The 25572-nt window shown below is 52.0% G+C and overlaps 1 protein-coding gene and 1 pseudogene across 9 annotated transcripts in view; both read right to left on the bottom strand.

The window, feature by feature from the left end:
- Ak8 (adenylate kinase 8) overlaps positions 1 to 25572 on the bottom strand; it is a 143642-nt gene that overhangs the window by 44699 nt on the left and 73371 nt on the right. The window lies entirely within an intron of this gene.
- Positions 6701 to 25567, bottom strand: LOC147826036 (ribosomal oxygenase 2 pseudogene; annotated as a pseudogene). Its single transcript, XR_015439729.1, has one exon. The product of XR_015439729.1 is annotated as a ribosomal oxygenase 2 pseudogene (transcript).

Raw genomic sequence — 25572 nt, 5'->3', positions numbered from 1 at the left:
AGCTCCCTGATTTACTCTGGGTGTGGGGGCTTCTGTCAGCTCCCCCAGGTTCACCAGAGCTGAGCAGCCAAATCCTTCCCTTAGTCTCTGGCTTCCAAACCAGAATCTGGCTTTCACATGAGCTAAGCACACACGAACACACACACAACACACACACACACACGAACACGTGCATGCACATGCACACAAAATAAAAACCCCTGCAGTCAGCCTTGCAGAGTGACATGTACCTATAGTCAGTCCCAGCTACTCGGGAGGCGGAGGCAGGAGGATCACTTAAGCCCAGGAATTCAGGACTAGCCTGGGCAACACAAAACAGAAACAACCCCTGGGTCACCACCTTCAATCTGTTAGTGCTCTGGAAGGGGCACCTTTGCTTGAATCTCATACCTACTACTCTGAGGAGCCCCTGGAGCTGCACCCTCGATCCGTGTCATGGCCTCCTGTGTGACCACAGGAAGCTGCAGGCCGGCCATAGAAGGGTGGGGAGGGCGGTGATGGGGTGAGGGCTTTGGCTTGGGGATGGCGTGTCCCTTAGTGACTGCCCAGATGGTGCTGGCTGCCACACTGCCCTGGGGCGTCAGCGCTAACAGCGTCACCATCCCCTCCAGCAGGGCGCATGGCATCAGTGACCACTGTGCTCTCAACTGAGCAAGCTCGAGACTGGTGCTTTTGCGGTGCTGGGGATTGAACCTAAGGCCTCGCTGTGCTAGGCAGGCGCTCCACCTCGGAGCTCCTCCCCAGCCCCGAGAGCGCCTTTCCCAGTCACAGGACCCCTGTGACACCCGGGGGGGGGCAGCTCTTGGACTCTGTCCAGGTAGGAAGAGCACCCCCTCCCCAGCCACCACTGCCAGGAGGAAGGGGGAGCCAAGTGCAGATGGAGAGAAGCGAGTTAACTCAGCCACGGTACTGCCTGGGGCCTCAGTCAGTGCGACTAGTGACTGGTAGTCAAGCTTTGTCTAATGCACTCTGGCTTGAAATCAGACCGAACTATCATTTTCCAGGTGCAACTGCTTTAAATATTTTATAGATGTTACCTTATATCATCTTGCAAGGTAAATGGTATCTCGATGCATATACAAGTGGGGAAACTGAGGCCTGGAGGAGCCAAGCATCTTAGCTCAAGGATATGTGGGCAGGATTTCCACTGCGGAACTACTTATGACAGCAAAAGCCTGGCCATAACAAGTGTGTCCACGAGTAGAGGGGGCTTGGCCGATCGTAGTAAATTCCTGTTCCGTAGCTGTTCAGAGAAGTACAGCTCTCTAGCCTGTGGACGCTGAAAAGAAGTCCAACACGCAACCTCACATTTTTAAAAACATTTCCTAATAGTGACAGGTAAGACACCAGCCTTCTTATGTTTAACAAGAAAAGGAAACCTGGAAGTACATGCAGCCAACTGGACATCAGGATTACCTGGTGGGAGGGAGTTGGGCCGGGGACCACAAAAGGGATTTTCAGTTCATACACGTCTACACAGTCTTCCAAAATATATATTATTTCCACAATTAGGAAAAACACTAATTGTAAAATCACAAGAAAAGGATTCTTTTTTAAAAATGAAAAGCATCCATTTTTAAACAAACACAAAACCCCCAGCCTCATGGTGACAATCTGCATCAGTCCCCCGACGCTGTTATGGAGCCAGGGCCCCATCCCAGCAAGAGCGGGCAGACCGGAGACAGGGCACTTGGAGGCCAGCTGCCAAGGATGAGGGGCAGGGTGATCCTCACCCGGCACTGCCTCCCGGTGTGAGAAAGTGTGAATGACTCAGTGCAAATCAATGCCTCTGGCTGGGGAAAATCAATTTAGATTCATTTGACCAACCGGTGCCTCCCCCAAGCCTGTCATGGGCTGGTTCAGTGATGAATGAGCTGCACGCATTGCTGCCCTCATGGGGCTCCCAGCTAGTGTGTTTACATGCACAGAAAGGCTATCTCGGAACTCAGGGTCGATCCCCTGATTAGATGAGTAAAATATATAATAGTTGGCACCCAGGAAGCACTGGGGAGGGAGAAGTGCTCCTAACATCTCAGCCAGGTAATTTCCCCCAAAGTGGCCAAGCAGCCAATCAGCTAATGTCCTCAGTGTCTGCCACGGATGGAGCAAGTTCCAAAGCATTAGCTCATGGAACCTTTTGCCCAGCTGAACGGGGTTCAATCACTGCCCTCCCTCTGATAGGAATGGGAGCTTGGACTCTCAGGAAACGAAAACTTCTCCAGGCCACCTCTCTGGAAAAGGCAGACTGAATTTACGCTACTTGGACGCCACAGCACGAGCGGTGACCATTGGGCCACACTGCCCTCCTGGATGATACGGCACACACAGAGGCTTGCAGAGAGCTCTGTCCCACCCTTCAGATCCTTGTGCTCAGCTCCAGGCTGAGGATGTACAGACAATGCCTCCTGAGTCTTCACAGCGAGCCCGCACGCAGGGGGCAGGCTCCTCTCACTGCTCCGTGAGGCTCCTGCTTCCTCGCTGGCCAGTGGGTACCAGGCCTGTGGCTGCGGGACCCCAGCATCCAGCTGGTGGCCGCCGGCAACTGTTCACTCTCGAGGCAGGTTTGCCCATCGCTTATGTTTTCAATCGGGCAGAATCAACGAAACAGAATGAACCGTTTCTTTTTTTACGTGAACCATTTTAAAACGTGAAATTTGGTGGCCTTAACACGCGCAGTCATGCTTCTCTGCAGTTCCAGAACATGCTGGAACCTGCACCCGGGCAGCAGCCACTCTTGACCCTCCCCGGCCACGGGCAGCGCTACTTCACACCCCTCCGGGGCTGCGGGACTTTTCCTGTGCCCCGTGGGAACTCCGAAGGCTCCTTCCCCTTGGCCCTGGGCGTCTGAGGTCAGATTTACTTGGCACTGGCAGCCTGCTGCTGAGAGAGCACAGCTGGGGCCACAGAGGTGAAAACCGGAAACCGGAAGCTCAGGGCAGGAAGGAGTGTGCCCAGGGCCACCAGGCCGGGCAGGGGCGGTGCCGCCCGACTCGAAGCCATCCCTGACCTGGCCCTGAGAAGACTTCAAGCTGGACGGGAGCAGGCCCAGCCCCTCACGCTTGCTGAGCTCAGACCTGTTGTCCGCTGCTCGCTGACCTTGTGTCCCCACCCTGCCCCTCACTGCTGTCTCCGGGCCGCAGGGCTCCTTGCTGTCCTGCCTCTGCCTGGGATGCCCACCCCCTGGGTCACCTCGGGACCACCCCTTCCTCCCTTTAGGACTCGGCTCAGATGCCACTTCCTGCCGTGCTGCACACAGAGAGCTGCATCCCATCCTTGCTTTCCCTATACCCCCTCTGTATGCCCTCACCCTGGGGATGGTCACGCGCATCTGCTCTGCTTCCACCAACCCTGGCAGTGGCCCTGCAGGCACGGTGCTGGACCTGTGTCACCCTCTGCACCCTGCCAGGTCCGGGCACTGTGCCTGGCACATAGTAGGTGCTCTGTAAATGTCTGTGGACTGAACCATGCCGTCCTCAAGGACCGGCTCCTCAGGAGGGGCTGGTTGTGGGCAGCGTGGCAGGGAGCTGGGGGCAGCTGGAGGGATGGGTGGGAAGACTGCAGGCAAAAGGCCCCAAGCAGAGTGGACACCAGGCAGAGCGCTGCTGCCCGAGGCGACGGTTCCAGGACCACAGGTGCGGTGCAGGTGGCCGCCACCTCTCAGTCTCCCCAGCTACTACTCCCTCGGCCTTGCTTGTCTTGCAGGGCTGATTCACCCTTGGATGGAGTTCTGCTGGGCGTGGGATTTGGGGGAGCCCCCTCCAGGAGTCCACCCTGAGCCGCCTCTCCTGGCCTGGAGGGGTGGCAGCATCTTTGCTTCTCCCTGCTTCTGTGCGGCGTGGCGGTGGCAGAAGCCCACAGGAGCCAGCACCCTCCACAGGGCCTTCCTGACACTGTGTTGGGGGCCACCCCTCTGGACTTCATGGCAGGAAGGAGCTCTCTGCCCAAATATGACATGAAGCTCTGATTCGTGGGCCGCCAGATCCAACGGGGACACGGTGCCTCACACCTGTAATCTCAGCACTCTGGCAAGAGGAACGCAAGTTTAAGCCCAGCCCGGGCAACTTAGAGGCTTAGGAAAACACTATCTCAAGATAAAAAAATTTCAAAAGGGCTCAGTACAGAGATCCTGGGTTCAATCCCCAGTACCATAAAAAACAAGTGCCAGGCATGGCAGTGCACACCAGTAATCCCAGCACTCAGGATGCTGAGGCAGGAGGATCGCCATGGGTTTGAGGACAGTCTGGGCTCCATAGTGAGTTCAAGGCCAGCCTGAGCTTTGTTACGTAGCGATAACTTGCCTCAAAAAAACTGAACCAAACCAAACCAAAACAACACCAAATAAACAGGAAAAAAACACAACAACAAGCCCATGTAAGTCCAGATCCTACCATGTCAAACACGACTCCAGCCAATGAGCCCCACGGTGGTCAGAGAGAGGCCCTCCAATAGGATGCTGCCCTCCTGAGTCTCTACCTAATTTCAGTTGCATCCAGGATGACAGCAGCCAGGAACAATGGCAAGTTGGACTGCGTTCATGGCTCCTGGAGGCCCACCCTGCAGCCTGCCTGTGCCCTTGTTACCCACTGAAAAGAGCCCAGGGTTAAATGGTTTCCTCGGTTAAGTTCCTGGGTTAGACCCCGTAATGGAGCCCACCTTCGAGGTGAAACCTGAATTCCCAGGGGAAGTGCTCCCCGGTGCTGGCTGGGCACTCAGGTCTGCAACTTGGGGGTTTGGGTGTGGGTTGCTGTCTGGGAGCCTGTCTGTCACTTGGGTCTAGAAGCCTGCGCCATCCTGGCTGTACGATCTGTGTATAAGAGCCAGTGAGCACCAGTGCCCTCCCAGGAGCCTCTGCAGCCACCAACAGCGAGGCGAGTGCTGGCCGACACTAATCTGGAGTAGTCAGTGGCAGAACCTGCTGTGATGAGTGTAATTAACAGCTGTTTTTTGTTGTTGTTGTTGTTGTTGTTGTTGTTGTTTTTTGTACTGGGGATCGAACTGGTGACCTTGCGCTTTCGAGGCATGCGGCGGAACCACTGAGCTAAATCCCCGGCCCCTTGTTTTTGTTTTTGAGACAAGGTCTTGCACTTGAAGAGATCCTCCTGCTTCAGCCTCCCGAATGCTGGGATTCCAGGTGTCCATCACCACACCCAGCCAAAAGCCTGTTTTTAAAGAGCTAGGGGTGCAGCTGAGGGGCAGAGCGCTTGCCTAGTGTGTGCAAGGCCCTGGGTTTGAGTCCCAGCAGGGGCCACTCAAAACGGTCCTCTTTCTAGAACATCTTTAGAAGTGATGGAGGACACACACTAGAAGCTAATACATACTATCTCTGGAGGTTGGAAATATTTTTCACTTAGTTACATTTTCTCCCCTTTCAATGGCAGATTTCCGGTCATAAAATGTTTGAAAGGTTCCTACCCAGCATCCACCATCCACACACCCTGAGACCTCGCTCTTCCCCTGCCCTCTTCCCTCCCCTCAGCCCAGCCCCTCCAGGGCGGAGGCCCCTCCCAGTCTGCAGACCCCCCCCATCCCCCGCCCCCATTCGTGGACAGGCCTGGCCCCGTCCGGAGGGGTCCACAGGTCCCCGCAGCCGTGCACCCAGTTTGCTTACTGGGCCGGCCTGTTCGGGGTGGCATGGCAGGAGGGCCGAAGCCCGCTGGGGTATGTCTGGGGTACCCGATGGGGGGATCTCCCTGAGGGAGTCTCTCTGTGGGATTCGCTGCCACCCAAGCAGGACTTCTGAGGCCGGATGGTACCTGCATGGCACATCTATGCCATCAGCGGTGATTCTGAGAGTTTTCCTGGAGCGTCAGCGGACACGAAACGAGGCAGCAGTACGCCCTGGCCGGAAGTGAAGTGAAACGTACCACAGCCCCTTCACGCAGGGTCCCCATGCCGCCCTCACCCCTCGGTTCCCCACCAGGGGGCGCTGCAGCACCCCAACCCAGCCTGGCCTGGCTCCCAGGACGGACCGGCATTTTCCAATTTGAGTCCATTTCCCCATTACTTACAGGACGGAGCACGGCCCTGAGCCGATCAGCTCCTTCCCCGGGGTCGGACCAGGACGTTTGCGTTACAACTGACTGCCTGAAAGATCTAACAGCTTTCTTATTTTCCAGGTTTTCTTATCTAGCGTGCCTTTCTTGCAGGTGGCGTGTCCCCTAGGCTGTACCCCGAAAGCCACCCTGGGGGAGACCGCTGCCCTTCGCACCTGCCCAACCACCCACCTGCTGAAGGGCCAGAGGGCAGCCTGGCAGCTGGGTGCCAGCTCCGTGGAGCCCCTGGGAGGAACAAGGGGGCACAGGTCAGTGCCTGTGCGCACACTGCCCTCAGCATAGGGCTTAGCCAGAGTTTGTTGAATGAGCAAATGACTGTCCTGTTTGCTGAGACTTGTAAATGCCCTGCTTTAGAAACAGCTCTTGTGTTACAGCGCCCCCGCCCCAGTTTGAACCCCAGGAGCCCTCAAATTCCACAGACAGAGTCACCTTGGGCCAATAACTGTCTCCAATTCTGAGTTGCAGAGGTTTATGCCACAGGCTCCCTCGGTTTTCGTTCTCAGCCTCACCTTTTTGTTCAGCCTCCTACTGCTTAATTCAAATTCCAGTTCCCTTCTTACTCCTCTCCCAGGAAATAGAAGACCAGCAGCTCCCCTTCGAGAATTACCCTCAAAGGAAGCACGGCTGGCCGGCTGGCCGCAGATGGAGGCAGAGGAAGCTGCCCCTGCTCAGCCCTCTCCTAGCAGGGCCTCAGGTACAGAGCCAGCAGGAGGGCATCTGGACCTCCCAGAGTGGCGGGCTCATCTATACACCTGGAGGCACTCACCGTGAGGGGTACGGGCCAGCGAGCAGGCCGCCCTCCCACCCTAAGTGCCAGCACCGGCTGACGTGACTTGAGACACCTTTCCGGCCAGGCAAGAGGGCACTGCTGGACGCCAGGCCAGGAAAAGAGGATTTGAACTGGGGCCACACCGGGTGTTTGGGGCAGTGTCTCTTTCCGCTGCCACAGTGTCCTGGGCAGCTTCCCCTGCACACCAAGGTGCCTGGGGTCTCCGGAGCCAAGCCTCTGGCTGCCAGCTCTCTGAGTCCTCAGCAAAGCCCAGTCAGTGCTGTGGACAGTGGGCACCTCCGGCCAAAGCCAGTCTGACCCGATCCATGGCCAGCTGTGCCGGCCCCGCCTCAGCCTTCAGCTCAAGAACAGAAAGAAGCTCACAGCCCTCGATGTGTGCCTCAAAAATTAACGTCTGTGGCCCCATAAAAGGTTCACTCAACATCATTAGCAACCCTACATATATAACTCGCTGGATTGGTATCTGGAGAGTTCTGCCCGGCTGGTTTTCTCTGCTCTCCTAACTACTCCACAACTAAATGTTTCACCAAGCCATTTCCTCCCCAAATATTTATATTCTCAAATGTTTATTAGCCTCTCTATCATGATCAAGATTTTATGAGCACTCAATACTGACTGCGAATTAAATACATAATTCTGGACCCATTGCTTTCTGCTTTGGGGCTACATTTGTCTCAATTATGCTGCAGCAGTTGCCATGGGCGCCCGGCAGATGACAACTAAACACTTCTGTCTGGGCGGCCGGGGTGACTGACATTTCAATCCAGAACGCAGCCCAGGTCTGGCCGATTTTCAGCGTTAGCAGGTGAGGTCTCCACAGCTCACTGATGAGGCTGAGGGTTGTGGGCCAAGGGCAATGTCTCAGGAGGGACTTCATGTCCCCCCTACTCCTCTGCTGCGACCTTCGCCAATCCACCGGTCTCTGGGAAAGTTGGCCCGCCCTCTCTGCAGATAGAGAAGCCCGATGAGGAAAAAAGGTGCACTTTGCACCTGTCTCCGGGAGCAGTGGGGCTATGCCAGGGCCTACTGGTTCACCCAATGCTCCATGGGAAATGGCCACAGTCATTATTTGCATTTACCTACACTGCCTCGAGGCACCTCATGGTGGCACCGTCCACAGCGCACACTGCTACCCTCGTGCTGCAGACGCAAGATCTGAGGCCAGGCATCGAGACTGAAGCACACGGAGGTGGGGCTGGCCTGTCCCTGGGCCTTTGCCCTGTCTGGTCCCCTCCCTGTCTCCCGGCTCAGCCGGGCTTCATCCCAGTCAGCTCGTTTGGGGCGCCTGCACAGAGGGCGAGCTGGTCTGTCTGTCCTGCCACCCTGAGAAGCCCTGGGTAAAGCCACCCTGGCAAATGGCACCGGGATCACTACACACCGGCTGATGGACACGGACTCCGACTCACATGTGTTTGACTCCAAAGTGCATTTCTAGCACACACCTACCCTCGAAGAGAACACTGCGGAAAGGTCAGCCAGCAGCGGTCCCCAGGGGATCCCTTGACCTGTCCCCCCAGCTCTGTGTCCAGGCTTTCCCAGGAGCGCGACTGTTCTGGCCAAGGTAGTGATCCCAGCAGGCAGGCAGGTTCCTCCCCACCCGGCAGCAGGAACTTCTGAGGTGCACACCTCCTGCACCCCAGTAACCAGTCAGCCCAGCCCACGTCCAGTGGAAATGCAGAGCTGCAAACCTCCTGGCCTGCACCTTCTGAAAGAGGCAGCACTGTCTCCTGGGGCCCATTCCCTTTCATGACTGGCCTGAGCATTCACAAGCCTGTCACGTTCCAGTTGTGGCGAGCCTCTCAAAGAGCTAAACATTGAAATAATTGTCATAAGTACTGTACGAGTACATCAAAAAGTAACTGCTACGGGTAATACAGCCATTCTTGAAAGAAAACATTTAGGCAACTTAAACCCCATCATTGATCCTAAGAGAAACATATGCTGCCCACGACTGGAGCTTCACCGAGTTACTTAGATGTTGCCGCTGCCTCGGTGCTGGGGTGGGAATTTCAGCAGAGCTGAGCCGAGGCCCAGGCAGGGCTGTGCTCCGCCAGCTCCGAGGCTGTCATCGTGCTGCTGTCTAGATGTCCCCATGGCATGCCTGCAGCCTGGTGTCCCTGAACTTAAATGCAGCCTTTATTTCTGGGCGCTCCAGCCGTTTCCTGAGCATGCAGCACTTTCAGCAATGGAATTATTTCTCTATCCCTGCAGAATCAGCGCGCTCTCAGGCACAGTGGGGGCACCTGCGGACAACGGAAGTGGAACTCTACATGAATTAACCTATAATCTAACAATTCCACTTCTGGGATTTTAATCTGTGGATACACAGAGACATATGCACAGGGCATTTATGGTAGCTCTGTTTGCAAAGAGAAAGAAAGAAAGCAATCTAAACACATTTCAACAGAGACCCAGTTAAATCAATTCATGTATAGTTACAGGGCAGAACACTAGGTTGCTACAAAAAAAATAAACAAAAAGGAGCCGCGTTATATGTGTTTATCTCCACCTATATAAAATAAATGCATACATTTATATCTCATTGATGCAGAAAACTTTAAAAAAATATTCAAGAAACTGTTTATAGCAGTTGCATGAGAGGAAGAGGGTAGAGGTCTGAAATGAAAAGAAAATATTTTCCCAGTTTAAAAATTATGACTTTTGTCTAGAAAGAAATGCTATATGTTTATTCAGGATGCAAATATTCATTGAGAAGTTACTATGTGCCAGGCATTATTATTCTGAGAACTTTAAAAATACTAATGAGTAAAACAAATGTTCCTTTTTTTGTTTTGTTTTTTGAGGTAGGGTCTCACTATGTAGAGTTCAGGCTGGCCTTGAATTTACAGCGATCCTCCTGCCTCAGCCTCCCAAGTATGGGGATTACAGGTGTGTGTCATCACATCCAGCCCTAAGACTTCTTTTTCTGGAAGAATTTCTTTCTCTTAGGAGGGAATATGCCAGGGACGGAACCCAGGGCTACGCACATGCTAGGCAAGTGCTCTGCCACTGAGCTGCAGCCCCAGGCTCCTGAAAGAATTTCTGCTTTCTATCATCTACAAGTATACAGTACAAAAGTAAACCCACCACCTAAGAAGTACATCACCCCAACCCTGATGAAGCTCTCTGGATGGTCCTACCCAGCCCTGCCCTTCTGTCTATACCCATGCCTGGAGAAAATTGCCATCATGATTTTTTTTTTTGAGTCAAAGTCTCACTATGTAGCCCAGGCTGGCCTCAAACTGGAAGCAATCCTCCTGCCTCAGCCTCCTGAATGCTGGAATGGCAGGCCTGCACAAAGTTGCTTTTCTTACTATTTTTCTTCATTCCTCCGCATCGCTATGTGGCGGTGCCTTAAAAACCATATCATTGTACTGAGGGCCCCACCGAGTCTCACACACACACACACACACACACACACACACACACACACACACCTTTGAGTTCAGTGTCATCTTATGGAGTAGACTTACACACAGATGTGTTCCCTGGGTGACTAAAGGCTTCCGGTCCATCTACACCCTCATCGACACTTGGCATGGACCCACTTAGATGTTTGAGAATCTGGTAGAAATAGAACTGTCACTATCATTTGAATTTGCATTTTCCATTTTCTAGTGAGATTTAGCAAACTTTCGTGGGTTTTTGGCCATTGTGATTTGGGTGTGTGTGTGGAATCACTATTCTTGGCATTAAAAAATTTTACTATCTGTTTGTGACACATACTATGCACATTCATCACGGAGGGCTGCTAATATACATGCCACATCCTGGGTCTTCTCTTCCCCTCCCTCCCCTCATCCCCAGTTCCCCTTCCCCTCTCCACGAAGTCTATCTCCTGTTTCCTATTATCTACCTTTCATTTTGCTCTTTAAATTATCTGTACTTGGGGTTTCTCCTATAAGAGAAACCATATGATATTTAACCTTCCAAGCATGACCAGCTCAAAGTGCATCCATTTTCCTCCAAGTGACTCAAGTTTATCCTTCTTTATGGCAGAGTAGTACTCCTTTGCATATAAATATTACATTTTCTTCATCCATTTATCTGCTGATGGGCATAGAGGGGGCTTCTGAGATTTAGCTCTTTGTGTCATTTAAAAAAAAAAACCCAGCATTTAATGAGATATCGCTCACAAATCATATAAGCAATTAAGGTGTATAATCCATGGGTGCTGGTATATCTCCATAGTTGTACAATCAGTTCACGTTCATGTGTCTTGTCCATTTTTGTTTGTTTGTTTGTTTTGGTACTGGGGATCGAACTTGGGACCTTGCACTTGCAAGGCAGGCATCAGAACCACTGAGCTAAATTCCCGGCTCGTCTTGTCCATTTTTGTATTAAAAGCTTATTCATTTAGAGGAATTCTTTATAAATTTAAATTTTGGATACTAACCCTATTCTGATTGCAACTAACCTGTCCCAGGTTGAATCTTTTTTTTTTTTTTTTTTTTTTTTGGTTTTTTGAGACAGGGTCTTACTATGTAGTTCAGGCTGGCCTCGAACTTGCAGCAATCCTCCTGCCTCAGCCTTCCAAATGCTGGGATTACAGGCATGCTCCACTATGCCCAGCTTGAATCTTTTTATTTTCTATGTGAATGCATTTTCTTGGATAAAAGTTCTCAGTCCTAAGGTGGTCAAATTTATTCACCGTCTTCTGTTGCTTGTGTTGTTTAGATCTTATTTTCGGAAGCCTTCTCCATCTCGATTTTGTAAGTGAGTGTCCTGTTCCTCCACAAGGTTGGAGAGTCTCATCTTTCACCGTAGATGCATGAACTGCTGCAGTAGGGCAAGTACTTGTTGAATTGAAGTGTCCCCGCGTAAACACGGGCGTGATGCTGCCCCGGGCCCCTGGGTTGGTGAATTTAATCTACTGTGAGCACTGAAATGTCTTCATCCGTCCCCATACTTGACAGGGCAGGTCCTTCCACTTTGTCTTTCTGTGGGAATGCCCTTGCTATTCTTTTTCTTATTACTAATTTTATTTTATTTTACCCCATTCCCCCCTCAAGCCCCCTCCCCTCCCTATGTACAAAAGCTTTGTCTCCATATTTTCCTTCTGTTTTCACTTTTTCTCTTGTCCCTTCTACTGGAGACCCTGGCAATGGGAGTAGTGATCTTAATTATTATAATTTTATCTGGATATCAAGCACTTTGAAATATAAAATATAATTAGAGGGCTGTTATTTTTTATCAACCATCCTCTGCTACCACAAATTACACAGTCGAGTTTCCCACATTTGGGGAAATTGCAGGCACCTCCGGAGTGCAGTGGACGGGCCTCGCCCTGGGAAGACCCCTCCGTGATCACGGTGTATCACAGGGGACCCCTGCGTCTAGGTTCCAGCATCTGCCCAGTGTGCGACGCAGGCCTGAGAAGTAGATACCCCGAGACAGAACTGGGAGAGAAGGCTGGGGCCAGGATGACCAATGCCGGTGCAACCCACAAAGGCGCTGGCCAGTGCCGGCCACTGACTTTTACCGCCAATCAACTGGAGTAAGGGCCAGCTACATGCAGTTTCTGTGGAAATTTATGTAAACGAGGCTCGTAAAGGACAAGACAAAGCGTTCTCGAATCAGAAACACAATAGACAGCATATATGGGTGTAATTAGAACATTGTCCTTCTAGTCTGAAGGTTTCAGTTGTGGGAAGAGAATTTGGGTGCGCGTTACCCTGACCTCGGCACATAGGCTTCGGCCGGACTCACTTCTATAAACAACCAGTCGTGGGGTTAGCGCCTCACAGCCTGCCTTGGGCACGATCGGTGTTAGGGTCCTCTGCCCCTTCCATTCTCCCTGCCTCCTCCCTTGTTCCCCTTCCCATCTGAACACTTTCCTCCCATTTCCCAACATCCATTGACATCTCAGTCCTTATTTCCACTTTCAGTTTCTCACACCAGAGAAACACTGTGGTATTTAAACATGTGTGTCCGATTTAGCCCTTGCTATTCTTGACTCTTTGTTTTTCTATATAAAATGCAGAATAAGCTCAGAAAATTGTACCCTGGCCACCACCACCATCACTTGTAGGAACCAGCCTACGAGCTGAGTTCGAACCTGACCAAGAGGTGACGAAGAGGAAAAATAAGAAGACACAGAAACAGGTTAAAATCTGGGGGTCCAGGGGCTCGTGTTTCCCTTCGACATAGAGCCCCAAATGACTGGCGCCCTGTGGCTTTATTCACTCAGGCACGAGCAGTTAGAGTTCCACAGGACTCAGCTGTCTCCCACCTTCCACGTACTTCTCCGGGTAAATAACTTCACCTCGGGTATTTTACTTCTCCCTGCAGCGTGTGAGCACACCTGCACACCCTTCTTTCTCCTCAGGGCTCACCGAGGAGCCTATCTGATCTCCACAACCACCACCAACCAACTTTGAGATTTAATTGGGATTTCGTCGGACCCATGCTTCACTTTGGGTTGAGATGACATCTTCAAGATATTAACTTTGCTAGCCACGGATATGGCACTGTTTCCCTTCCTGTAAGGGACACTTTTATGTCTTTCACTAGAGTTTAGTAATTTTCTTAATAAAGCTGGGCACGGTGGCAAACATCTGCAATCCCAGCACTTGGGAGGCTGAGGCAGGAAGATTGCTGTGAACTTGAGGCCAGCCTGGGCCACATAGTGAGTTCAAGGCCAGCCTGAACTACACAGTGAGACCCTCTCTCAAAAAAGCCTAAGAAAATAAAGAAATTCTTAATGAAGTTCTTTTTCTTTTTCTGTGACAGGGTCTCACTGTGTAGTTCAGGCTGGCCTTGAACTCACTGTGTACTGCAGGCTGCCCTCAAACTCATGGCAATCCTCCTCCTCTGCCTCCCCAGTGCTGGGATCACAGGGATGTGCCATCACGCCTGGCAGTATCAGTTTTTGTTTTTTTGTTACGGGGGTTTGAACTCAGGACCTTGCACTTTCAGGCCAGGAGGCAGAACCACTGAGCTAAATCCGCAGCCCATTTCTTTTCTTTCTTTTTGAATTCTACATGATACATTTATTGCAGTTGTGCCTTTTCTACCACACTGGATTAAATAAACTTTCAAAACCATGGTTTGGTCATATTCTGGGACACCTAGTATTTCACTGTTTTTTCTTCCGCGTGCCCATTAGTACAAGGATGTCTAACAGACACGCTGTAAGGTAAGGGCTGGTGACATTCTCTTCTTGGGTCATGTGTGTGGCCAGTACTCTTACTTTGTGGGTGGACTCAAAACAACAGTACCCACCTAGCACTTCCATCTTCCCTAACTGTTTGCTTCTGGAAAGGCACTAAAGTACTTGTATTAAACATTCTGTCCAGAGGGATAATACCAAGTTCTCCTTTTCCTCATCTGTAGTTAGTTTCAGGTCCTTGACAGAAATAGCTGAACTGTTCCAAATGTGCTTCAGTGCATCCACATGTGAGAAAGGAAAGTGAAGTCCATGAGACTCGGTTTCCTCACTTCCCATCATGCGTGTGTGTCTCCTATTCTTTAGAGAATGATAGCTGTAAACCATCTTTTCTTGAGCTTCATTGGATCGATTCTGATCTGGCCCTACTGTGAGGAAGACGTGGTCTCCAAATTGCAGTCTCAGTATGCTGTGCAACCTCGGTAACTTTCCACCTGGTGTTGACAACTCTGTTCCATCTCCTACATAGTAAGGAGGAAGTCTGTGTATAACAAAATCCTTCTTCGTGTCTGATGAAAGCAGTTCTTTAGTGCCCTCCAGTCGTTCTGCAAGAGTCCTCAGAAAGCTACTTAATCTTGTTGCAACAGCTGATGTTTCCACCTGCATCAGCAGCTGCCGTGGTATTCCACTCACTCCATAACTCCACATCTGCCTTTGCAGTATCAAACACAAGCCCTGAAACGGTGTCCAAAAGGAAATCTGCCCATGAATTGTTCTGGTAAGTGCTGATGGTCACGTGAGTAGAGTGGGCCAGGCCTGGAGGAGTGTCCGCCTGATAAATGGTCCCTCTGGGAAAGTACAAGAAATCACCTGCCTTCAGTGTGAACTCATGTGTCCACACCAAGCCGGGCCTCGTGCTCCACACTGTACTCGCGTGCCAGGGCCACTGTGGGCGGGTAGAGCCGCCAGAGCTCCTCTGCCTCCAGCTGCAGGATGAAAACCTCGACATCCTCGTAATGGGGAGGTAGGCCCTGAGATCCTGCTGTGGGTATGTACACATTTGAGCCGACCACGGAGCCAAAGTAACATCCTAGCTTCTCCTGGACCCTCCAAAGCTCATCCTTAAATCTCTGAGGTTGGTGAAACTGAATTGTTGCCCTTTTCTGATCAAAATCTTTTCTCAGCTGAAGAAAGTGCACTTTGCCATCTTTATTTAAAACTTTCTTCTTCCCATTGACACACGGGCAGACATTCCCATCTCTTCCGCAGTACAAACCCCAGCTGCACAGACTTCAAATCTGCTAGCCTGAAGAGAGATGGGTAATATGTGGCTGGTGCAGGGTCATCCCTCTGAATGAGGAGGGGCTTCTTCTCCCAGAATCCCTTGAAAAGAGTCTCTGTCTTGATGGGTGAGGTTCAGCTTTCGAAGAGACTACTGGGGCTATCAAAGTTTAAGGTGGAAACCCCACCAACAGCCTCCATCTGCCTCCTTTTCCTGGGAACAGGCCCCTCTTCCTTCCCATTCTTGGTCTGCTTCACTTTTTTTGGCATTGTTTGGTGTTCAAGACAAAACAAGGAGGAAATGCAAATTTATAAAGGCCAAGGCTCCGACTTTGTTGAGTTATTAGAATGCTGTTTTCTTCTCTCTTGTCATTATAACTCAGCTACACTGAAGACTGAGTAAGTAGAATTAACATTTGAGCCACGGCCGAGAGCAGAGCGGACACCAGTGCATTTCTTAATGAAGTTCTTACGTACTTTTATTGTATTCATTTCAGTGCACCTTTTTTTCCTGGTCTCTATTGTTGTTTTTATCCAAATTTTACATTTTCCAATACTTTGTCGCCAAATGTATGATTAAATTTTAGATATTGACCTTTGAGCTAGTAACCTTGCTAAACTCTTACTAAAACTACCAAGTTTTTCATACATTCTCTCAGGCTTTCTTAATGTATATGATCATGACATCTGCAAATAATGACTTTTGATTCTCCCATTCTGAGTCTTATACCTTTTATTGACTTTTCTTGTCTTTGCGGCACTGTTTAATAATGTCTCATGGAAATGGTTTAAGTGTGGAAGTCATTTTATGCTTGATTTTAAAGGGCACACTTCTAGTGTTTCACCAAGAAGGTCTGTGTTTGCTGTAGTTTTGGAAGATAGTGTTTACTGGGTTAAAGAAATTCTCTTCAGTTTGTAGCCAAGAATTCAAAAGACAATGCATGGATATTTAACCTTATCCAGCTCTCTGTCTTTCTCTAAGAAACTGCCACCTCTCTTTTCCTTCACTTTGTTACAGTGCTGGCTTAAGTCTGATTCTCTAATGTTAAATCGTCCTTGAATGTCTCTATGCACAAATGGATTGGATTTGCTAATATTTTGTATAGTTATGAGTTACACTGAATTACAGTGATCTGGCCTTTTTGTCCCTTCTGTTATCAATGGGTTTCATATGAAGGCTCCACTTGTCCTCCGGGGTATATTATGGTGTGTTCCCTCTTTTTCTATCTCCTAGAAACAGTCTGTTTTCTGTAGGGTATCAACTCCTTGGATGTTAATGGTAGATTTTCCTGTAAAAAGATATCTGGGCCCGGTGTTTGGAGGAGGGGAAAATTTGACTTGTGTGATCCATTTTATTTACTCGCTACTCCTATTAAATACTATTTGGATTTTCTATTTCTTCTTATGTCAATATTGGTAAGATTTCTTTTTTTCTGTAAATGTGTCCATTTTGTTGATGTTTCCAAATTTATTGTCATAAAGTTGTGTACAATATTTTTCTTATATTAATCTCTGTTAGGTTCATAGTGATGAGCCCACTTTCATCCCAAATATTGTTCATCTGTGTGTCCTTTTCTGTTTTGTTTTGTTTTTTGAGACAGGTCTTGCTATGTAGCTCAGGCTGCTCTTGAACTCACAATGATCCTCCTGCCTCAGCCTCCTGAGTGCTGGGGTTACAGGAGTGCACCATCACCTCTGGTTACCTTTCTTTTCTTGGTGGCCAATCTTGCTAGAGATTTGTCAGGTCTGTTAATTCTGTCAGAGAGCCAGCTTCTGGTTCTTTTCTGTCCCGCTGACTCCTGTTCTTAGGGTCTCTTTCCTGCTGCACGGTAGATTTATTATTTTTCTAACCTAAGTGAGAGGCTTAAAGGCATTAATTTTCAGTTCTTTCTGAGATTTAGTTTTCACTCAATATCCATTTGTAGTTCTTCAATTTCCAACTCCTTTCAGTTAAAGCAAGCAATTAGCTTTTTAATTGGAGCAGCAATTCCATTTCTATGAATTTTTCCTAAGCAAATAACTAAAACAAATACGTGTGTGTGTGTGTGTGTGTGTGTGTGTGTGTCTGTATGAATGCTGGGTGCTGCATTGTTTGTAACTGTGAAAACCTGAAAACAACGTATATCCTCAGGGCCAGGGATTTAGCTCAGTGTGGTTCTGCCACCTGCATCACAAGCGCAAGGTCCTGGGTTTGAGCCCCAGTACCAAAAAAACCCCCAAAACTCCAACATAAGTCCTTCTGACAGAGGGCATTTATGTGCATTTAACACACTCAGACATTATAATACTTAATGAGTATAGCTGTGTGTCATGATAGGGTAAGATGTCCACAGTATTTTGTAAGTAAAAAAGCAAGTACAGAAAATGTGTTCATGACTTTTTAATTGTTGTTGTTAAAAATTTCCATGTCTTAAAATACTTACTGGAAGATGGACTTGATGGGGCACACCTGTCATCCCAGCACTCGGGTGGCTGAGGCAGGAGGATCACAGTGAGTTCAAGGCCAGCTTGGGCTACACAGTGAGCCCCTGACTCAAAAAACAAAACGAAATGAACAAAAAAACTCATTGCAAAGCAACCTGGGTTTTAGTCCCAGCCATCCCACCTTGACAGCTCTTTATTTGCTTTAATCATCTATTTACTAATGAGCACGAGACCCAGGGGAAGACGTGGAAGAAGAGAGAGGCCAGGGGCAGTGGGAGAAGGGGAGGCAGGAGCTGGGGCAGCCCCCTAGGAAATGGGATCAAAATGACAAAACGCAGTCTGCGCTGTGGCAGAGGCAGAGCCCAGTGTCCGGTTCGGGGCAGGTGATCTCGAGCTCCAACTTTGTCTCAGGAAAACAAAGGCCCGGAACTAGGGGTCTCCAGCGACCCTGGGAATCCTCTGCTGACACCTGCTGACAGTAGGGCTGACTCAGGGGGGAAATGGGGCCGCAGCAGGAGGGAGCTGTCTTGGGGACAGCCTGGGGCCCAGCCCCGGGAGGGGCTGGTGCCACCGAGGGGAGAGGGACGGGTGCCAGAGGGGACCCTGTGGGCAAGGACCTGCAGAACAGAAGGGCCCAGCAAGACTGTGAAGGAAGATTTTTCTAAAATGCTTCCTCAAGGTGATCATGTGCTTGCCTCTACTAGCTGAGTGGTCAGAGGGAAAATCAGCGATGAGGGCTCCTGTCCCTCAAGTTTTAAGAAGCCCAGTCTTGCCGCCCGACTGCCACTTGCCATTGAAGCCTGGTAACCACATGGAGGTTAATTAATAAAGCTGTCAGGTGAATGGTCCTCCCCAGTCATTAGTGTCCTTTCAGAAAGACAATCCTGCCAACATCAACGGGCCGCCCTCCGCTTGAGGCGCAATTAACTTAATGCTATGCAAATGCGAGGCTCTTCTCCTCATTAGCTCGTAGCCTACGAATGTTAATCGTGTAATTGGGCCTTCAGCAGGGTAATTAGACACGATATCGCCCATTAGCCTTACAAGGCTAATTTTTGTTGGGGAGGGGGCCGCTCCTCACCCGCACAAGGCATCTGCTTGGAGCAGCCAGGGTGGGGCAGGGAGGGGCAGTCCAGACCCACAGAGGGTCCGCTGCCAGGGCCCAGGGGAAGACCTGGTACCTGAGTTACTGCGCAGCGGGCAGCTGTGCCCTTCACTTGTGCGCCCGAGCCCAGAAGGAGGATGCGGCTTTTAAGAGCAGAACCTGGGAGGGCTCCCTAAGCTCATCTCACTGAAGGGGGCGTGCTGAGGAGCACGGGCGTGCTGCGGACAGGCCATGGCAGGGCGTTCCAGGCAGTGGACAGCAGGGCCGCTGTGAAAGGGGTCACAGGACTCGGTGGCAAAGGCTGAGCGCGCGGGAGCCCAGGCTACAGGTCTGAGCCCTGCCTCCTCTGCCCCGGCTCACAGCAAACCTTCAGCCTCTCTGAGCCTCAGCCGCACAGAGCAATGACAAGCCTTTCCCAAACTCAGCCAGGACTCAGAGGTGACAGGCCTGGCCCAGGCCACTGTAGGACATGGTAACTCTGCAGGGAGGAGGGTGCCAGGGCGGACGCCTGTCAGGTCTACACTGGAGCAGAAATGTCCCCGTCGCCAGAATGACACTGTCAGCTGTCTTCTCCAGAGAATGCACTGCCACCCGGGATGCCATGGCCTGGTACCTTCACGCCCTGAGGTCCCTAGCAAGGGTGCAGTGAAGGCCCGGGGCTCCCTGATGGACTGAGAGGGGCCTCCTGTGAGGGAACAAGCCTCGGGCACCCCTGGGCGAGGAATCTGCGGTGAAGCCAAGCCAACCAGAAAGCACCAGTCCCCACCTGTCTGGGACACCCTGGCCCGAGTGCCCCTCCGGGGGCTCCCACTTCTCCTGGCGGCTCTCGTGGCAGCCAGGGCTGCCACCAGTCTGCGCTGTGTGGTGTGGGTCGCCGCAGGAGGGAGCACCCGCCGGGAGCCCAGGGTGCCCTGCTTCCTGAACCCGAACACGCTGAGGGGGCTCAGGAGGCCAGGATTCACTCTTTATGACAGATGACTCCCAAGCCTCTCTCCTTGATGGCAGACTTGGGGCCTGCTGCCCACTCAGCACCCCACCTGCGTGGTCATGTGCAGAATGCCTTGGGTTCTGAAGCCTGAAGCCAGAACCCAGAGGGCAGCTGTATTTGGGGACAGGGCTTGAGAGGGGGCTTACACTGAAATGAGGCCGTTCACGGGCCTCCCTAACCTGGGCAGTGTGCTCCCACAAGAAGAGAAATTGGGACACACAGAGGGACGACCAGGTGAGGACACAGGTGGTGACAGCATCTGCATGGCCGGGGTAAAGGCCTCAGACGAGATCCCCTCAGTGTGGACTTCCAGTCTGCAGAACTACGGGGACATTAATTTCTGTTGTTTAAGCCGCCAGCCTGCGCCAGTGGCAGCCCAAGCTGACTGATAGCTTTGTATCTGGCATCTTAAACCCATCTCCAAAACTAGGTGGTGGCAGCTCCCGGTCTGCACTGTGGCTCCCGGCATCCTCCGTGGCCCGCCTCCTTCCTGCTGCCCCAGCCAAATCGGGGGGGGGGGTCGTCTCAGATTCGAGTCCAGTCGTTGACACGCACGGTCCCTGCAGTCCTGCCCTTGAAACCCCATCGGAGCCCGTTGGTTGTTGGTAGCCTCTCTCCCTCTGCCAGAGTTTAAGTCACGTGACAGCCGGGTCTTTTCGGTTTGCTTCTGCCTGTGCCCTAGGAGCTCAAGGGGTGCCCGCGTGGAACGGACACTGGGTAAACATTCCCGGCGCCTCCACACTTGTCGCTGCCGTCCTGCACAGGAGAAGAGCAGGCTCCAGCGTCACAGTCCGTCTGAAGCTGGGACTCCTGCCAGGACTCCAGAGCAGCACGCTGTGGCACACAGAGCAGGGACAGCCTCAGGAGAGGCTTCCCAGGGGAGGTGGCCTTGGAGGGGAGCCCTGGAGAAAACCCACGGTGCTCTGAAGGACAAGGTCAAGGGTGGGAAGGCCGTGTTTTGGAAACCGGAAGTAACTGGGGTGGGGGCCGGATGGGAGGAAACTGGGGGCAGAATCCACGGTCCGGAGACAAGGGCAGGGAGAGAAATGGAGGTGCGACGCAGGAGCTGCAGGTGGAAGCTCTGCCTGGGGGTGTGGGTTGCGGCTCTGACTTGGACGCCCCTGTCTGGGGAGAGGGGCTGAATCTGCAGACATTTCCACGCCAGCAGGGAGGCAGCGCCTGGAGTTTCTCATAAAAAGTAAAGCTGCACTTGTATTTGTGGAGGACTTTCCTTAAAATTTTTTTATATTAAAAATTTCAGTGATATTTAGGAAGGCAGCCGTGCGCCGCCTGCCTCCGGCAGAGGCCTGAGCTTTCAATGCTCAGGGCCAGGTTCAGCAGTTCAGCGCTTTATTTATGCCTCCAAGGAAGATGGAAATTGAAGTCCACTCTGACGTCGCCCAGTGCCTCCTCCGGGTAAAGAAAAACAAACACGATTTCCCCAAGTCGGCTCAGTGGCACCGCGCTCTCGCCTGTCTCTGGGAAATGAATTTAAGGTAACGGCCGGTCTCGTGTAGCTCCTGCCCCAAATGGGGGCATCTCCATCAGAGCGCGACTCAAATGCCACCCACCCCAGGCGCCTTCTGCTAAAGGTCACCTGTCATTCTCCACCTGGGAGGGAGATTGCTTTGGCACTCCAGGCTCCGGGCTGTCTGTCTTCCCTGATGTCCTCTTCCCACTCGCCTGGGCGACCTATTCTGGTTGGACACAGCTCGCTGAGTCCCTAATGAGCGCTCGGAGTCCACAGGGGAAAAGGAAATTGAGATGAACTCTTACAGAGGCGATGGCAGGAGGAAGTTGAGCAGGAAGGGGAATTTCTAGCTGTGAAGGTTACCTGACACGAAGTCAGGACGTCGCCGGAAGTCTTCCCGTTCCCTCCAAGTGACACATTTACCCCAAGCGGTGTGAAAAGAGTACGGGACTGGGAAAGAGACCCAGGGGACCTTTCCTAGACCTCTCGGGCATGGCAGAAAGTCAGACCAGCAGGGCAGGCAGGCCTGGGTACCTCCCCGAAAGCTCTAGAGAAGAATGTTAAATGCTAAGTGAGGGAACTGAATTTCAGTCTGCCACCTGAGACTGTTCTTAGCTAGCCCGAAAATACCATGCAAACGCCCCATGACGTGCTGTGTGCCCGTCTCATCCTCAAGACTGAATTCCCGCCCACTAGGACAGATGTCCCTCCAGGCCCCCCAAAGCCTCTCCTGCCTACCGAGGCACTCTCTGCAATGCGTCTCTGCCAGGCCTCGGTGGGCCTTGGGGACCACAGAGCTGAGGCCCGGGTGGCCTGGTCGTCCGTCTCTGGGATGCGCAGTATTTCGCTACTCAGAGTGACCCTGAGCCTGCAGGCAAACAGCACAAAGGTAACCGACATTTCTGATGTCACTGCTTCAAAAGTAATTGCTCTTCTGCTCCCGAGACAGACGACAAACCTAGTAACAGACTGTCATAAACTAAGTTTTAACCCAGGAAAAAAGCGCCACAACCTTCTGCATTTGCTCAAAATCATCCCCACCAGACTTTTTCTTACACAAACATTGGAAATAAAAGGTAAAATGTCAACAGTCCCTAGGCAGGGAAATAATGGGAGCACATTGGTTTTTCCACTCCAGTTCTTATTTACTGAAAGATGAAAACGTTGCAAGCCCAGGGGCTGTGAGGAGACAGCTCCCCGCCACCCCCCGATGGCTGAGACTGGGGCTCCAGGCCTTGGGCTGCACCCTCCTCCGGAACTCCTGACCAGGTGACCCAGCCGAGCCTCCCACCGGCCAGCGAGCTCAGGTAGTGGTGGCCACCAGGAGCACACCAGGCCTGGCACTGTCCCGTCGCTGAGCCTGAGGCCCAGGAAGATGGCACCTGTGCTTGGCTTGGGCAGCCCCCGGCACGAAAGGTGGCAGAGCTTGGAGAGGCAGGTGGGTCACAGGCGGGAGGACGGCAGCCTGGCGGGCTGGCTGAGCTTTAATCTCTTCTGGAGAGTGCCTAGGCCGAGGCCTGCATGGCCAAGGATGCCGTTAGGACAGCTTCGGGCCCACCCGGGACGGGGCAGCAGAGTTCTCTGCAGCCGGGGCTGAGACCCAGTTCTGACCTTACGGCCAGGAAGGGGGTCTCTTTCAAGGCAGCTTGTGAAGCCCCCACCTGACCTCGTCCCTTCCCAGGCCCCTCCAGGGCACAGCCCTGTGGCCTTGGACCCCAGAAATCATTAAATCAGCCAATCCACAGGGGCCCACAGAACCTGGCCAACCCCACCTGCCTGCCCTCTGCCCAGCGAGACCCTGCCTGGCCCACATGGCAGCCCCTCCCTCGTGGAGCAGAACGACAGCACTCCTCTCCTCGGTCTGAGTGTCACCAGGTTGTGTCTGCCATCAAAAGTCTGTAAACCTTATCAAACAACAGGAGACAGGGGATGAAAAGTACACAGTTTTAGAAGATCCATTTCGAGGCCTCCAGGCAGCTCCATCCTGAGGACCGTGCCCCTGCCCGGCAGCATGTCTTTGTCTCTTGGCCCTTGGGTCACTGGGTGAACAGGAGCTGCCTGTCTCTCTCCTGTGGCCCCAAACCAGCCCAGAGGGAAGCAGACCACCCGGGGGCCTGCTGCCCACAGAACCTTGCCATCTTGGTATTTCGGAGAGGATTCGGTCTGACCTGACTTTTCAGAAACTCCATAGAGAGCCACGGAGTCCCTAGACCTTGGGGACAAATATTGTGACCGCACCTGGACCCTGTCTATGTCAGGCTCTGTGCCATGCCTCCCCGCGCCACCTTATCCCCCTCTGGCGTCTTAACTGGTAATGTCCCTGCTCTGACTGAGGAAACTGAGGCACAGTGAGGAGCAGATCCAGGATGGTCAGCTTGGATGCTGCCCCATGTCCCTCCCTCTGCTGCCTCCCATGCCACGGAATGCGCTGGCCCCTGCAGGAACCTGAGGCGCCCACCCCTGCTCTGCGGGATCCCATTATCCGGGTGGCACAGAGTGTGTGCTACCCACAAAGCCACCCCAACATTGTCCCCAGCAAAACACACCACTGGGCTGCCAAATGGTGTGGGAAGGAGGGCAGGGGTGGGACCCCACCGATGGCTGGGGAAACTGAGGCTTCGACAGATTACGTAGCGCACTCGGCCGGGAAAGCGGCAATGCAGGACTGTCAGAAAGGGGCAGGGAACTCTTGGAAGGTCGAGGAGGAGGCAGGATGGGGTGCCAAAGAGCTGCCGAGTGTGGAGAGAGAGGACCCCAGAAGAAGCAAGACCCTGACACGTGCCACAGCTTCGCTTCCACCCTGCACCCCGGACACATGGGTGGAGCCACGATCACTTCCTCCAAAGCCATCCACCCTGAAGCAGAAGTCCCCAGCCCAGGCTGGACAGCGGCCTTCCCGGTCACCACAGTTCTTGGGGGTCCTGCTCTAGACAGCTCTGCGCTCAGGACAGGCTGTGGCCAAGCGAACCTTTGGAAAGAACTTCTTTCCCAAATGAAAGGCACTGCGGGGCGCAGTCGATGATATGTATTCCGGCCCATGTCTGGTAAACTCTCGGATGGCCGCAGTGAGCCAGGGTCGCTCGGGTTCTATTAGCTCAATTAATGAGGAGTAAGATAAGGCTAACACCCTGCTCGTCGGCGGCTCAGGCCCAGAGCTGCAGTAATGGAGTTATTAACCTCCACCAGCCACTGCATTTCACTGCTGATTCCAACTCCATTTCCTAGTTCAGGCCTCCATTAATGGGCTGTTTATTATCCCTAATCCACAGAAGGATCAGCTGCAGAAATATGAGAGCTTCCTGGAAGGACCAAGTGGTAATGGGGGGGGGAGGCTGCACGTGCAAAAAATCCTGTTTTGCATTTTAATTCTTCTTTGGTCCTACTGCTGTCCTCTGAACAAATTAAAACATCCTTCTCACTTTGTTTTCTTAGGTTTTTATTTTTGTTTTTTTGAGTCAGGGTCTCACTATGTAGCCCAGGCTGACCATGAGTTTATGCCGATCCTCCTGCCTCAGCCTCCTGAGTGCTGGGATGACAGGCATGAGCCACCCCCCCCCCCCAGATTTTACATCCTTCTCACTTAATTCATTCAATTAGAAACGGCAAAGTCGCTATTCAAACGCTTCACTGCGCTGTCCTCAAAAGAAATTGTCATATGGAATGAAAAAGTAGCAAGCTTTTAAAAATCTAATTGGAGTGCTCTGGCATATAAATGACATCCTCAATTCAGTTTTTAATTTCACAGTGCACCCTAATATCCCAGAGTTTAAAACTTAACATAGTGGGGCCAAGAAACCAAACCAGCGCTTAGCAGAATAGTTTTCTCAGTGTCATGAACATGTTCACATCAGGCCATCATTCATTTGTCTCACTGCCAGGCAGCCCTGAGCCCCCACGGTACACATATGAGCATCCCGTCGGGTGGCATGGGACAGTCACGCATGTGCCTCCGGTGTTCCAGCCCGGTGGGAATGTGACAAATTTCCTGATGTCAAGTTTCAAGTTTGCCGGGGTTCCACAGGGTCCTAAATCGAAGGTGTGGCCTTCGACTGTTTCAGGATTGCTCTGCCCCACGCACTGCCCAGCGTCTGAGGGGCACCTTCCCAGTCCCACCCCAGACAGTCTCTGAAAGGTCTCACTCACATAGGTAAAGACGGGCAGCAATTTGCAGTGAGCAGGGGTGGTGGTTTAAAATAGCAATAAGCCCCGTGTGGCAGCCATGAGAAGCAGAGGTCCCAATGGTCTTAGGCCACGGCCGCCTCGTGCGGTGGAGCGGGGATCCGCAGCACACGGAAGCGGTCATGCTAAGCGAATCTGTGCTTACTGACGGCAGGCGGCCTGCAGTGAGCCTA

This window comes from Heterocephalus glaber, unplaced genomic scaffold (assembly GCF_053883595.1).
Source record: "Heterocephalus glaber isolate CG9 unplaced genomic scaffold, H.glaber_assembly_v1.0 deba00001479, whole genome shotgun sequence".
Classification (NCBI taxonomy): Eukaryota; Metazoa; Chordata; class Mammalia; order Rodentia; family Bathyergidae; genus Heterocephalus; species Heterocephalus glaber.
This window is presented reverse-complemented; position numbering and strand designations above follow the sequence as displayed.